At 45.7% G+C, this 15,607-nt stretch overlaps 1 protein-coding gene across 1 annotated transcript in view; it reads right to left on the reverse strand.

Annotated features, from left to right (window-relative positions):
• Positions 1 to 15,607, reverse strand: part of CDC23 (cell division cycle 23) — a gene marked incomplete in the record, with an annotated part of 1,734,005 nt that overhangs the window by 1,480,419 nt on the left and 237,979 nt on the right.

A 15,607-nucleotide genomic window follows, 5' to 3' on the forward strand; every position in this document is an offset into this window, starting at 1 on the left:
ATGTGAACTGTTCAAGGTGATTTGTGCTGAACGATATACTCTAAATGAACTATTTGCATCATTAATTGCTAATGCCATCAGAAACTTGCCTTAGAATGCAAAACACACTGAAGAAAAGCTGAAAAAATTAGTGACACAATAAATGCATCTTACTTTTAATCTGACTTTGACAAAAAATATGTAGTTAGATACATCCCCAAGAGGTATAATGGCATTCAAAAAGTACAGTTGTGTACACTTACCATAAATGTAGACGTTAGAGTGTATTCAGTGTTTCAATCATTACATTTGGGTTATCCCTGCCAGGGTAGCCCTCAGTTGGCCTGAATACCACAGGCTTAGTATTAATGCATCGGTTGCTGTCGCTCCAGGACTGACGTCAGGTCGTCAGTGGTATAAAAACAGCCGACACCACTACATCAGTTTTTCTTGCCCTGTCAGAAGCCCCCAATAAGGAGCTAGGTTATGGTGGAACACCACGACTGGTAGAAAGTAAATACCAAAAATTCCTTGTAAGGGGAGAGAGTGAGAGAATGGGGATGGAGGGAGGGAAACCAGGACTGCAACAGTGAATACACTCGAACATCTACGTTTATGGTAAGTGTACACAAAGTACAGTTGTGTACACTTACCATAAATGTAGATGTTCAAGTGTATTCATGGTTGCAGTCATCACATTTGGGTTACCTGCTTGCAGTAGCCCTCAGTCAGCTTGATTAACAAAGTCTTGGGTCTTGCGTCGGTTGCTGTCCCTTCTTCCATGACGTCAGGGGTATAAAACATGCAGCAGACGCCATTACTTCAGTTTTTCTTTCCCCAGATGTCAGGTGCACCCCTAATGGGAAGCAATTAAATCTATAAATATACAAGGCTATACCTCCAAGAAAAAAGCAAACACACCAAAAAGCTTTTAAGCATAGTAAAGGAGAGTAGAGGTATAGCCAAAAGAAGTCAGGGGGCTGGAGGGAGGGTAACCAGGACTGCAACAATGAATACACTCGAACATCGATAATTATGGTAAATGTACATAACTGTACTATGTTCTTTGTGTTTCACTGTTGCAGTCATCACATTTGGGTAAATTCCCAAAGCTAAGGATGGGAAGAGGAAATTAGATAGCATTAGGACCAGCTATAAGGCACTGCAAAGACTGCAGTGGCAAAGCCAGCTCTGGATTTAGAGAAAATTGGCAAATGGTAATGCTTGGTGAAAGTATGTAAAGAACTCCAGGTAGCAGCTTCTAGGATGTCCCCCGGTAGGGACACCTCTGAGAAAGGCTGTAGAGGTATATGCAGTTCTGGTTGAGTGGGGTCTGATCCCCTGTGGTATAGGTTTTCCATGGTGCTTATAGCAGAAATGAATGCAATGGCCTATCCATTTAGAAATGGCTTGCTTTGAAATAGCCTTCCCCTCTGTCCCTGCAGCAAATGCCACCATCAGTTGTTCAGACTTCCTTTTAGGTTTAGTCCTGTCCAAGTAGAATCTAAGTTGTCTGTGCACATCTATGGAGTGCAGTATCCATTCCCCTTTGTCTTTGGATTAGGAAAGAAGGTTGGCAAATGAATGGACTGATTAAGGGCCACACTGGATACCACCTTGGGCATGAAAGAGGGGTTGGTTCTGAGGGACACCCTGTCCGCATGAAAGATGATGAAATGTTCCACTGCCATAAGGGCCTGTAATTCAGATACCCTCCTTCCTGAAGTGATTGCTAAAAGGAAGGCCGTTTTCCAAGAAAGGAATTTTAAATCTGCAGTAGCAGCTGGCTGGAAAGGAAGAAGAGTGCGCTTCTCCAATACAAAGTTAAGGTCCCAGACTGGAGTTGATCTCCTGGGTGGTCTTAAATTTTTTGGCCCCTCTAAGGAATTGCTTGAGCAGCGGATGAGAGAAGAGAGGAGGTTCTGTGTTATGAGCTGAAATGGTTGAGGCATGAATTTTGATGGAGGAAAAAGACAGGCCCTTGTGAAGCATCTCAGTTAAGTATTGTAAAATCTAAGGTAAATTGGGAGCTGCTGTCCCCAGGCACAGAATCTTTTCCATTTTTCAGCACAAGATTTTCTAGTACTAGGCCTCCTTGCCTCTAAAATATCCATCACTGGTTTACTGAGGGATGGTAAAGGAGAGATTAGGTAATTAGCCAGGCTACTAGGTTTAGTGTTTGAAGCGGAGGGTGCAGAATCTGGTTCTCCTGCTGAGACAGCAGGGTAGGAGTCTGAGGCAGGTGCCATGGGGCCAGCAGTGACGCTGTGCAAGAGGGGGTACACCAGTGTTGGCGTGGCCAGTCTGGTGCAATCAAAATAGTCCTTGGTTTGTCCTAGTGTCCTGTTTGATCTTTAGTAGTACTTTGGAGAGCAGAGGCAGAGGAGGAAAGGCATAAACGGATAGGTTTTTCCAGCTGAAGGACAAAGCTTCCACTTTCCAAGCTCGTTTGTGGGGAGTCTTTGTGCAAAATTTGTCCAATTGATAGTTCTTGGGGGAGGCAAACAGGTCTATATCTGGGCTCCCCCATTTGCTTGTCAACATGTTGAAAATACTTGCTTCCAGTTTCCACTCATGTAGGTCCACGAGGTTTCTGCTTAGTCCGTCTGCCAGTGTATTTAGTTTTCCTGGCAGGAATTGAGCTTGTAGATGCACTTGGTAGCTCAAGGCTGTGTTCCACAATGCCATGGCTAGTCTGCAGAGCGGGTAAGAATGGGTACCCCATGCTTGTTTATGAAGCATATAACAGTGGTGTTGTCCGTCTTTACCATTAATTGTCCTGGAAGAATGTGGTCCTTGAAGTCTGTCGGAGCATTCTGAACAGCTAACATTTCTTTTTGATTGATATGCAAGTGCATTTGTCTTGGGTTCCATTTGCCCTGAATGTACTTCCCTGCCAGGTGCGCCCCACATGCATAGTTTGATGCGTCTGTTAGGGTTTGGGCAGCAGGGGGTAGTGTGAATGGTAGCCCCTTGTTTGGGTGGCAGGCCTCTGCCCACCAAAGGAACTCTAGGCGTAGGAAAGGTATGATAGGAATTATTGCTTCTAAATCCTGAGAATGTTGACACCATAGGTTTTTTTTAGATACCATTATAGTTTCCTCATATGCAGTCTTGCATATGGAATTAGAAGAATGCAGGAGGCCATGAACCCCAAGGCTTGTAGTATTTGCCTTACAGATAGCAGGGTTGTTGTGGCCACTTGTTTGAAGTAGGTTGTCAAATTAATTTTTTTCTCTGGCTTGAGGAAAGCCATCTGGGAAGTTGTGTTCAAGCTTGCTCCCAGGAATATAATTTGTTGACAGGGTACCAGGTGCGACTTCTTTTCATTTAAGGTGTACCCCAGACAAGTTAGCACCCCCTTGTACAAAGGCCAGATTATTCAAAAGTATGTCCTGGCTTTCTGCCTAAAATAGACAATCGTCCATGTGTGGGTATATTTGAATGTTTCTTTGCCTGCAAAATGCAATGACTGGAGCTAGGCACTTTGTGAATACCCTGGGCGCAGTGGATAAGCCAAAGGGCAGTGCAGAGAACTTTGCAGGCTTTGAAGCGTAGGTATCTTCTGCAAGATTCCCTGACTGAGATGTGCAGGTATGCTTCCTTTAAATCTAGTGTTGCCAACCAGGCATCTTTGCCTAGCATAGGAAGTAATTGAAGAGTCAGCATCTTGAATTTTGGAATCACCAAAAAGGTGTTTAGAGTACACAGATCCAGGATAGGACGCTATGAATTGTCTTTTTTGGGTACCAGGAAAAGTCTAGAGTAGAAACCTTGTCCCTTTTCCTCTTTTGTACCAACTGGATAGTCCCTATGCTTGAGAGAGTACTTGCTTTTGTGCCTCTGCCCACTGATTTGGGGGTAGATCTGGCCAACCGCTTGGTGTTGGTAATGTGTGGAAGTGAAATCTGTATCCTTGGGACATTATATTTAAAAACCATTTGTCCTGGGTAATGAGTTCCCAGTTCTTTGCATGAAGAGCAATATTTCCCCCCAAAGGGGCAGTCGATTGAGAAGTGGTTGAAAGTTGTAAAAAGAAGTCATTGAGACAGTTTACCATAGGGGGGGGAGTTTTATTACGCCCAGATTTGGAAGTGGAGGTGCCCCACTGTTAGTCATGTGCGTACCCTGGGACTGAAGCCTGGGTGCTCTACTGGATCTGGGTTTGGACTGAGAAGGTCTGGAAGAGGCAGGAAAGGACGAATTCTTAGAAGGCCAATGCCTACTAAATCTTGGAGGTTGTACTTGTAAAAAAAATCTTTAACAGTTTGCATAGATTTAGCTTTTTCCTCCACCTTTTTAAGAACTTCTGCCTTGTTACCAAACAAGCAGTCCTGGTTTAAGGGAGCATCCAGTAATTTAGCTTTAACATGATCTGGAAAGTACTGCTCCTTAAGCTAAGCATGCCTTTTAAGTACAGACCCAGTGACAGCAGCCCTGCAAGATGCCTCTAGTGAATCAAAACCACATGGCAAAGCATGTTTTCCAACTTGTTCAGGAGAACGCATTAAATCCTGTAAATCTTTATTTTCAGCACAATCAAGAATGATCACTTTCTGTTTAAGCAATCCAATAATATGCTGCTCATACTTTAACATATGAAACTGGCAGTTTAAAGCCCTAATACCCAAAGTTGCAGAAGTGTATACCTTCTTACCCCTTCTATCCAGTGCCCTGGAGTCCCTATCAGAGGGGGTAAGATTTTTGGCAGTAGTGGTTTTAATGCCCTTGGGTCCCTGTGAAATGGTCTCAGGATCCGCAGTAGGATTTTTGAAAAAGAACTTGTGAGTCAGGAACCCTGTAATATCCATCAGGTTTTCTGGGAGCAGGAGGTAGAGTGTCAGGGGCCAAGCTGGACTCCGAAAAGGCACCAACAATGTCTAGTACAGGAGGTATGCCTAAAGGCCTGTGCTGGGGCAGGAGTAAGAAATCCCTAAGCCTCTTTTTAGAATCACAGAAATCCTGAATTTCCCAACGAAAATGCTCCCAGACAGTATGCAAGGTCTCACCAAAAAGTACAGTTTTGTACCTACCATAAATGTAGATGTCCGATAGGTATGCAACTGCAGTCCTTACATATGGGTTGTCCTGCCTCAGGCAGCCCTTCGGTCAGCCGGATTCCAATGTCTGGGTCCGGCGTCGGCTGATGTCACCCTTTCCCCGACGTCAGGGAGCCTGGGGTATAAAAGCGTCAGCTGACGCCATCTTCTTCAGTGTTTCTTGCCCCAGATGCCAGGTGCCCTCTAAGGAAGGCTAAATTTTGAAAATAGAGAAAAAATTCCAGACAAGTACAACATAAAAACAAATACACCATAAAAGATTACCCCAGGTAGCTAAAATGAGGGGTAGAAACCCAAAAGAATACCACAGAGGAGTAGGTGGGAGGGAAAACCTGACTGCAGTTGCATACCTATCGGACATCTACATTTATGGTAGGTACAAAACTGTACTATGTCCAAGGATGCAACTGCAGTCCTTACATATGGGTTGAATACCATAGCCAACCTGGGGGTGGTAGGCACTAAGACAAAGATGGTGTAGCTAAAATGCCCTGCAGGACTGCAGAAGCAAACCCTGCTCTGGATCTGGAATATAAAGGCAGGTTGTAATATTTGGAAAATGTATGCATGGAGCTCCATGTAGCAGCTTCTAAAATGTCCTTTGTTGCCACTCCTCTTAAAAAGGCTGTGGAGGTGGCTGTAGCTCTGGTGGAATGTGGCCTGATGTCAGCTGGCACAGTTTTTCCATGAAAAGAGTAGCAGAATCGAATGCAGTTTCCAATCCATTTAGAAATTGTCTGTTTGTAAATTGCTTTTCCCTGCAATCCAGCAGCGCAACCTACAAAAAGCTGGTCAGATTTTCTGAAAGACTTTGTTCTGTCCAAGTAGTAGCGCAACTGTCTGTGTATGTCCAAGGTATGCAGAAGTATCTCCTTTATTTTGAGGATTGGGAAAGAAGGTAGGCAGGTGAATAGATTGATTCAGGGACACCCTGGATACCACCTTTGGCATGAATGACGGATTGGTTCTTAAAGAAACTCTGTCCGGATGAAAAATGAGAAATGGTTGTATTGCCATAAGGGCCTGTAGCTCAGAGACTCTTCTTGCTGAGGTTACTGCCAGAAGGAAAGCTGTCTTCCAAGACAGAAATTTCAACTCTGAAGATGCTGCTGGGTCAAAGGGAGGAAGAGTTAATTTTTCCAGCATGAAGTTGAGGTCCCATGCAGGCACTGGTGGTTTCCTTGGAGGGTTGATGTTCTTTATACCTCTTAGAAACCGTCTTAGCAATGGGTGAAAAAATACAGGCGGAGCAGTGTTATATTTGGCAGATATTGCTGAAGCATGTATTTTTATGGAAGAATATGAAAGGCCATTGTGGAGCACTTCAGCCAAATATTCTAGGATCTGTGGAATGCTCATCACTGATGGGTCTTGACCCTTTTTGCTGTTCCAGATAAGAAATCTCTTCCATTTTGCTGAGTATGTTTTTCTAGTGGAAGGTCTGAGCACCTCCAGGATGATATCTTTTACCCTTTTGGAAGTGCATCCTGAGGAATAGTCATGGAATCTTCCAAGATGTCAGCTTCAATGTTTTCAAGCTGGGGTGTGTGTAGTGTCCTGTAATTGTGCTGTGTCAGAAGAAGTGGCCATTGAGGAAGGAGCCACGGATTGGTGTGTCAAGCTCCGTAGCAGTGGGTACCAGTGTTGCCTTGGCCGGTCTGGAGCTATCAGTATGACTTTCGGTTGCTCTGTCTTGATCTTTAGTAATACCTTGGTCACCAAAGGAAGAGGTGGGAAGGCATATAGAGTTAGAGAGTTCCAACTGAAGGAGAGAGCGTCCACCTTCCATGCTTGAGGATGGTATATCCTTGTGCAAAACTTTCAGATGGTGATTGAGGTGGGAGGCAAAAAGATCTATGTCCGGCCTTCCCCATGCAGAAGTTATTTGTAAGAGAATGTCTGGATGCAACATCCATTCGTGTGGATCCATGATGTTTCTGCTTAGGCTGTCCGCCAGAACATTGTCCCTCCCTGGTACAAACTGGGATTGTAGCTCTATTTTCAATTGTAGGGAAATATCACAGAGATTCATTGCCAGTCTGCAAAGAGGGTAGGAATGGGTACCTCCTTGCTTGTTTATGTACCATAGTCTGTCTTTATTAGTAGATGGCCCTGATGCATGAACTTTTCGAAGGCCTTGATTGCATGCATCACTGCCAGCATTTCTTTTTGGTTGATGTGCAGGTGCTTTTCTTTTTGTGTCCATTGTCCTTGAATGCATCTGCCCTCCATGTGCGCCCCTCATCCAAGGTCTGAGGCGTCTGTTATGGTTTGACTTGTATGAGGCTTGCTGAAAGGCAGACCTTTGTTTATCTGGCTTGCTTGAACCCACCACAGAAATTCCTTTTGAAGGCATGGAATGAGTGGGATCAATGCTTCCAGGCTGTGGCTGTGTTGAGACCATAGACTTTTTAGATACCATTGTAGTTTCCTCATATGCAGCCTTGCGTGTGGAATCAGAAGAATGCAAGATGCCATGAAACCCAGGGCCTGCAGGATTTTCCTTGCAGTCATCTGGGTGTGTGTTGCTAATTTTTTGAAGTATTCTGGTAATTATTTTTGCTTTTATTTTGTCAAACGCCATCTGGGTGTTTGTGTCCAGTGTGGCACCCAGGAAAGGTATTCGTTGGGATGGTACGAGACTTGATTTCTGAATATTGACTGTGTATCCCAAGGCCTGCAGTAGGTGAATGACATAGTCCAAGTTTTTTTTAACAAGGCTCATTGGCTGTCCACTTGTATAAGGCAGTCGTCCAGGTAAGGGTATATTTGTATCCCCTGAAGTCTGCAATGTGCAATTACTGATGCCAGGCATTTCGTGAACACTCTGGGCGCAGTAGATAAGCCAAAGGGCAATGCTGAGAATTGATAATGCTCTGAGCCTGCAAGAAATCTGAGGTATCTTCTGCAACTTTTTCTGATTGGGACATGCAGGTATGCCTCCTTGAGGTCCAGAGTTACCAGCCAAGACCCCTTGCCCAGCATGGGAAGGAGTTGCTGTAAAGTCAGCATTTTGAATTTTGGCACAATAAGGTAAGTATTCAGTGCGGACAAGTCCAGAATGGGTCTCCATTGGTTTTCTTTTCTTGGAACCAGGAACAGTCTTGAATAAAATCCCTGGCCTTGTTCTGCAGAAGGAACCTTTTCTATTGCTTTTATTTGAAGTAGGTTTGATATTTGAGTGCCTCTGCCCTTTGATTTGGTGGCAGGTTTGGTCTGCCATGTCTTGTTGGTAGTGTATGAAAATGGAATCTGTATCCTTTGTCTATTATGTCCAGTATCCATTTGTCCTTTGTAATATTGTGCCAATTTTGTGAGAATAAAGATAATTTTCCGCCCAAAGGTGCTTCTAATTGAGCCCTGGATGGCGGAGTCAAAGTCAAGTCATTGAGATTGTCCCTGCGGAGCAGTGGAAGGTCCTGCCCCACCTCTCTGGTTCGGAGGCTGCCATTGACGTCCTCTGTAGGAGCCTCGAGTTTGCCCTCTACCTCTGCCACGTCTGTTTTTGCCTCTCTGAAATTTGTCTGTCTGGAAAGGACCAATGCTTAGAAGGGCAATTCCTGCTGAATCTTGGAGGCTGTACCTGGAGGAAATCTTTGACTGTTTGCACTGATTTTGCCTTTTCCTCTATTTTCTTTAAAACCTCTTGTGCAGTAGCACCAAATAGCTTATGTTTCTCTAGTGGTGCGTCCAAAAAGCTTAATTTTCACATGGTCTGGCAATGTTTGTTCCTTTAACCAACCATGTCTGCGTATGACCGCACCTGTCATTGCTGCTCTACATGAAGCTTCCAATGCATCATATCCACACTGAAGGAAATGGTTGCTAACCTGCTGAGTATTATGAACCAATTCCTGTAACCCCTTTCTATCTAATGGTTCAGGGGAAGCAAATTTCTTTTGCAAGTCATCCAACATGTATTCCCAATACTGAATCATATGAAATTAACAATTTAATGCTCGCATAGAAAGGGTGGAAGATGTATATACTTTCTTGCCCCACCTTTCTAAAGCCCTAGAATCCCTTTCCGAAGTAAGTGGATTCTTAGCAGTAGTGGAGGAAACCCCTTTAGGCCCTTGAGAAATAGTTTCAGGGTCAGCAGTATGGCCCTTGTACAGAAATTGATGTGTGTCTGGGACCCTGTAGTACCTGTCTGGCTTGACAGGAGCAGGGGGGAGGGAGTCAGGGGAAACACTAGATTCTAAGTACACATCATCTAAAACATTTAAAACTGGAGGAATAGCTAAGGGTCTATGTTGAGGTAGCTTTAAAAATTCCCTTAACCTTTTCCTAGAATCTGAGTATTCTTGGCCCTGCCATTTGAAGTGTTCCCTCATGGAATGAAGCGTTTCCCCAAAGGAAAACTCCTCAGGAGGAGAAGCAGAGGGAATGGATTCCTCCGCATCAGAATCCTTGTAGGCAGAGAAGGCCTCCTCCTGGTAGTCTGAATGTGCAGAATCACCTGAGGCCTCATTGGAGGACTGGGGATCTACCTGCTCAACCCTAGGCCTCTTGACAGAAGGCAGCTAAGAGCCTCTTTCTGGATGTGGCTCAGAACCCCTAATTAAAGAAATAAGATCCTCAGCTAAGCTCAAAGTTTGAGAACCAGAAGTGGATCCCAGAGAAACAGATCTTGGAGGGAGAGACTTAGCCTGTTTGGCAGCCTTAGCACGTGTGTAGGCCTTAATAGACAGACACTGAAGGCCTGGCAGCCCCACGTGCTGGAGTAGTCTTTCCACTGAAATGGTGTTAGAAGTATCCTGGGCTACGGTCTCAGAGGTGAGAACAGAAACCGGCACCGAGCTGGCCTCCGGTACCGAAGTAACCGGTGGAGCGGTGTCGTCTGTCTGTAGCGGTTGTGAAACCGGCTCAGAAGAGACCGAGACACTCGAGGTAGGCCTAAGCGTGGTGTCGGTCCTCATCCTTCCGTTTTTTAGGTAAATGTGCTGTCGGAAGCTCTGACGGCATGATATAACAGAAATCTTCCCCAAAATAATCCTGTGCAAACTCTGACCGACGCCCAAGAGTGCATTTATTGAAAGAAGCACAAGCTGTACAGGCAGAGACATTGTGTTCTGGGCCTAGGCAGGGTAGGCAGTAAGAGTGGAAATCCTTATGAGGCATTTGTTTTCCACAAGTTAAACAATTAACTTTTACAGTTTTATCTGACATCGGCTGAGGCAAGAAAAGGTCCCCAACGGGGTACTTAGCTTTTTTGAAGACTTCAGTAGCTCAAAACACAGGAGCTGGTCGACCGGCACTTGCGACCTGCTTCTGCTTCGGGCGCCGCGCGGCAAGACAGACTGAAGAAGATGGCATCGGCTGACACTTTTATACCCCAGGCACTCTGACGTCGGGGAAAGGGCGACATCAGCCGACGCCGTACCCAGACTTTGGAATCTGGCCGACCGAAGGGCTGCCTGAGGCAGGACAACCCATATGCAAGGACTGCAGTTGCATCCTTGAAGGACATAAGAAATCCTCTGGGGGGGGGGGGGATAGAGCCCTCAGCATCAGAATCCTCATAGGTAGATAAGGGTAAATCCTGGTCATCAGAGGAAGTATCATAAGCAAACTCAGTCCTAGTTCTCAAGGTTGGCTTCCCCTGATTAAAGCAATAAGGTCTTCAACCATTCTTATTTGATTTTTAGGCATAAAGACCTGATAGTGCGGTCTGGGTGTCAGTTTTCTAGGCATGGTCCGAGTTTCAGGCCTTGAAGAAGATGGCGTCTGTTTAATATGCAGGTCAGTGGGCCTGAAATACACCCTCAGAAGCTGGTGCCTGCACAGCAGCTCCGGACCCATCCAAGGTAGAGACATCCTCAGGTTGCTCCGTTGCAGCATCTCGCAGCATACCAGACTCTGAATGCGTCTCAGTAGAGGCCTGCGAGTCTGAAGTAGCTGGTATCAGGGGCTGCGAAAGCACCTCACTGAGTACCAGCGAATTGGCGACTGGCTTAGGAGAAGCGTTGTCGGCAGCTTTGAACCTAGGCGGCCTGTCTCTGTCTTTGCGTTTTTTTGGAATATCGGTAGTCGGATGGCTTACCGAAGACATATCAGGATAATTGAACAGAGCACCAAAATATTTAGAAGTGAAAATATACAGACGGATAGTTCGTGGTTTAAATAAGGCACAAAACAGACAGCGAGGTACGTTATGGTCAGGGCCAAGGCAAGGAATACAGTACGAATGCAAATCTTTGAGTTATTTGCTTTCCACAAGAAATGCAATTATTTTACTGACATCTTCTCAGCTAAAGCGTCTTCTGTGTGGAGACATGCGTGAATGGGCGTATCTTCTCTGAAGGTTGTACGTCAGGCCTGGCAAGTCTGTACGTAAAAATCTACTGCCAATCATTAGCGAACCGGAGTTCCGCTGTGGCGACCCCTAACAGGGAAAAAGCCGAAAGATACAACAGACATTGGTTTGGAGCAAGAAAAAGATTTCCCAATGAGGTACTTAGCTTTTAGTTGAAGACTTCGGTTCTGAAACTTGAAAAATGAAAATTTCAGGAGTCTGCCAACTGGCTCTTGTGAACTGCTTCTGCTTTGGGCACCGCACGGCTAAACAGACTTACGTAATGGCGTCTGCTACATGTTTTATACCACTGACGACCTGACGTCATGGAAAAAGAGACAGCAACTGACGCAGAACCCAAGACTTTGTTAATCAAGCCGACTGAGGGCTACTGCAAGCAGATAAACCAAATGTGATGACTGCAACAGTGAAACACGAAGAACATCTGTATTATGTTCTTCATGTTTCACTGTCATAGTCATCACATTTGGGTTGATTCCCAAAGCTGAAGAAAAGTCAAGAAGATTGGGGGATTGCTAGGATGCCTTGCAAGAGAGCAGTGGCAAAGCCTGCCCTGGATTTCGAGAAGATAGGCAGGTGGCAATGCTTGAAGGCATTAACAGATGTCAGTGTTGCAGCCTTCAGGATGTCCCTGGTGGGGACCCCTCTGAGGAAAGCTGCAGTGGTGGAGGTTGCTTTGGTGGAACATGTCCTGATCCCCTTGGGGGGGGAAGTCTTCCATGCTGTTTGTAGCAGAAATGGATGCAATGTGCTATCCATTTGGAAATTGTTTGTTAGGACATGGCTTTGCCCTCTGCTCCTGCAGTGAAGCTGACTAACAATTGATCAGTTTTTCTGAAAGATTTAGTCCCGTCTAGGTAGAATCTGAGCTGTCTGTGCACATCTAGAAAGTGCAGAATCCTTTCCCCCTTGTTTTGTGGGTTAGGGAAAAAGGTGGGCAAATGAATGGATTGGTTGAGAGCCACTGGACACCACTTTTGGCATGAATTTTAACAGAAGAGAAGGATAGACCCTTGTGTAGTAGGTCTGCCAGGTAATCCAGGATGAGAGGTAGGGAGGGCTGTGCTGTTTCTGGCTCCTTTAGACTGGATCCAAGTACAAAACCTTTTCCACTTGTCAGCATAAGACTTTCTAGTGCTGGGGCGTCTGGCCTCACGTACAACATGTAGAACTGGTTTGCTTTGACTGGCAGCTTGAGGAGAGGTCAGGGAATAAGCCAGGCTGCCAGATTGAGGCTCTGCAATTGGGGATGCATGAATTCATTTCTCTGGGTCAGGAGTGTTGTAGGTGCCATGGTGGCAGGGGTGATGGTCTGTGCAGCAGTGGGTAACAGTGCTGTTGTGGCCAGTCTGGGGAAATCAGGATTGTCCTTGGTTTTTCCACCCTTATTTTAGCAGTACCCTTGAAATGAGTGGTAGAGGGGGAAATGCATAGACTGAGAAGTTTACCCACTGGAAGGATAGATCAACTTTCCAGGCCTTACTGTGAGGTTCCCTGCTGCAGAATTTGCTGAGGTTCCCTGCTGCATAATTTGCTGAGCTGATGATTGGAGTGGGATGCAAAGATGTCTACCTTGTGGGGTGCCCCGTTTCTGGGTTACAAGGGTGAAGGTTCTTTGGTCTAGCTGCCACTCATGTGGGTCTAGCAGGTTTCTGCTTAAGTTGTCTGCCAGAGAGTTGAGAGCCTGGCAGGAATTGTGCTAACAGGTGATGCTGCATGGCTGAGGCTGTGTGCCAAAGGGTAATGGCGAGCCTGCAAAAAGGATAAGAGTGAGTCCCTCCCTGCTTGGTGATGTCCCACATCACCGTGGTGTTGTCTGTTTTGATCAGTAGAGGCCCCTGGGAGAGTAGGGGTCTGAAAGCTGTCAGGGCATGCACTTTTTGGTTGATGTGCAGATGTATTTAATTTGGGCCCCACTGGCTCTGAATGCATCTGTCTAGATGTGCACCCCAGGCATAGTCTGATGCGTCTGTGGTGAGGGTCTGGGCAGCATGGGGTAGTGAGAAGGGATGTCCCTTGTTGTGGTAGCATGCTACTTCCCACCAAAGAAAATCTTTTCTTAGACAAGGTATCATTGGCATAGGTTTCCAGGTATTGACAGAGCTGACACCAAAGGCTTTTTAGGTACCATTGCAGCTTCCTCATATGCAGTCTGGCATATGGAATGAATAGAATGCAAGAAGCCATGAACCCTAGAGCTTGCAGGATTTTCCTTGCAGATAACTGGGTCCTGGTGGCTAGTTGAGAGAAATAGGTTGTCAGGTAGGTTTGTTTTTCTGGTGTAAGGAATGCCATCTGGGATGCGGTGTCCAGGCTTGCTCCCAGGAATACAATTTTTTGTGTGGGTACTAGTTTTGATTTCTTTTCATTGATAGTATACCTCAGGGAGGTCAGTAGGTCCTTTACAAAGGTCAGGTGCTTTAGCATCTTTTCCTGTCTGCCTGAATTAGGCAGTCATTTAAGTATGGGTAAATTTGAACATTTCTTTGTCTGCAAAGAGCAGTGGCAGGAGCCAGACATTTTCTGAAAACTCTGGGAGCAGTGGATAAGCCAAAGGGAAGCGCAGAGATCTGAAAGTGCAGTGATCCTGCTCTGAAACGCTGGTATTCCCTGCAGAACTCCCCAATTGGGATGTGTGGGTAGGCCTCTCTTAGGTCTAGGGTGGTTAACCAAGCATCCTTGGAAAGCACAGGAAGGTGGAGGGTGAGAATTTTAAATTTTGGTATCACCAGAAAGGTGTTTAGAATGGATAGATCGAGGATGGGGTGTCATGTGCCCTCTTTTCTGGGTAGCAGGAAGAGTCTGGAGTAGAAACCTTGATCTATCTGTTCCACTGGGTTTGGGGGAAGATCTGGGAACCCTTTTGGGGTTGGCTGAATGTGAAAATAAAATTTGTATCCCTGGGATACTATGTTGAGGACCCAGCGGTCGTTGGTAATGGTGGCCCAGTGTTACTTGCATGGAAGGAGAGTTTTCCTCCTAGGGGCAAGTGCAGGTGGGCAGAGGGAGGGGGTAGAAGTGTATAAAGTCATTATGAGCTCTTACCATAAGGGGGTGGCTTTGCACTCCCTGGTTTTGAAGAGGAGGAACTCCACTGTTTAGATCTCTGCATTTCCTGGGGCTGTTGTCTGGGGGGCTTGCTTCCCCTGGGTCTGGGCTGAGCTGACCGGGGGGGGCAGGAAAGGACCAGTGCTTGGAGGGGCAATGCCTACTGACCCTCAGTGGCTGGACCTGTAAGAAGTCTAACTGTCTGAACAGATTTCGCTTTTTCTTCCATCTTTTTTAGGACATCTTCTGCCTTGGTGCTAAATAAGTTGTCTCTGTGCAAGGGTGCGTCCAATAATTTGTGTTTGACCTCGTCTGGCAAGGTCTATTCCTTATGCCAAGCATGTCTTCTAAGTATAGAACCAGTGACTGCTGCCCTGCGAGCTGCTTCTAGGGCATCAAAACCACATCGCAAGATGTGCTTAGTTACTTGACTTGCAGAATGCATTAACTCTTGTAACTCTATTTTCTGCACAAGCAGGGAAAGAAGATATTTTTTATTTGAGTTTCATTGTATGTTGCTGATATTTCAGCATATGGAACTGAAATTTAATGCTCTAATAGCAAGATTAGCAGAGGTGTATATGTTTTTACTCCATCTATCTAATGCTCGGAAATCCCTATCTGAGGGGGTGGGATTCTTAACTGAAGTTGCTTGGATTCCTTTAGGTCCTTGAGAGATGACCTCGGGGTCAGCAGTAGGATTTCTGAAAAGAAATTTGCGAGAGTCACAGACTCTATTGTACCTGTCAGGTTTCCTGGGAGCAGGAGGGAAGGTGTCAGGTGTCAGACTGGATTCCATAAAAACATCAGCCACAACATCCAGGACAGGAGGAATGGGTAGAGGTCTGTGCTGTGGAAGATCTAAGAATTCCCAGAGTCTCTTTTTTGACTGTGGATAGTCCTGACATTCCCATTGGAAATGCTCCTTTAAAGTATGTAGGGTTTCCCCAAAGGAAAAGCCCTCGGGTAAAGACTGAAGGGAATGATTCCTCTGCATTAGAATTTTCATAAGCAGAGAGGGGTTGCAATTCTTCATATGCAGATGCATCAGAATCATCGGACTCCTGTTCAGATAAAACTACTGGGGACAAGTCTCTCTCTTTTGGAAGGGGTAGCCTGGCTTCCCTGATAAGGATTATAAGGTCTGCTGCCATTTTTAGCATTTGAGACAGAGGCAAGGAAGCAGGGACCTGAACATGGG

Source organism: Protopterus annectens, chromosome 4.part0, assembly GCF_019279795.1.
Source record: "Protopterus annectens isolate FY-2018-M chromosome 4.part0, PAN1.0, whole genome shotgun sequence".
Taxonomy (NCBI): domain Eukaryota; kingdom Metazoa; phylum Chordata; order Ceratodontiformes; family Protopteridae; genus Protopterus; species Protopterus annectens.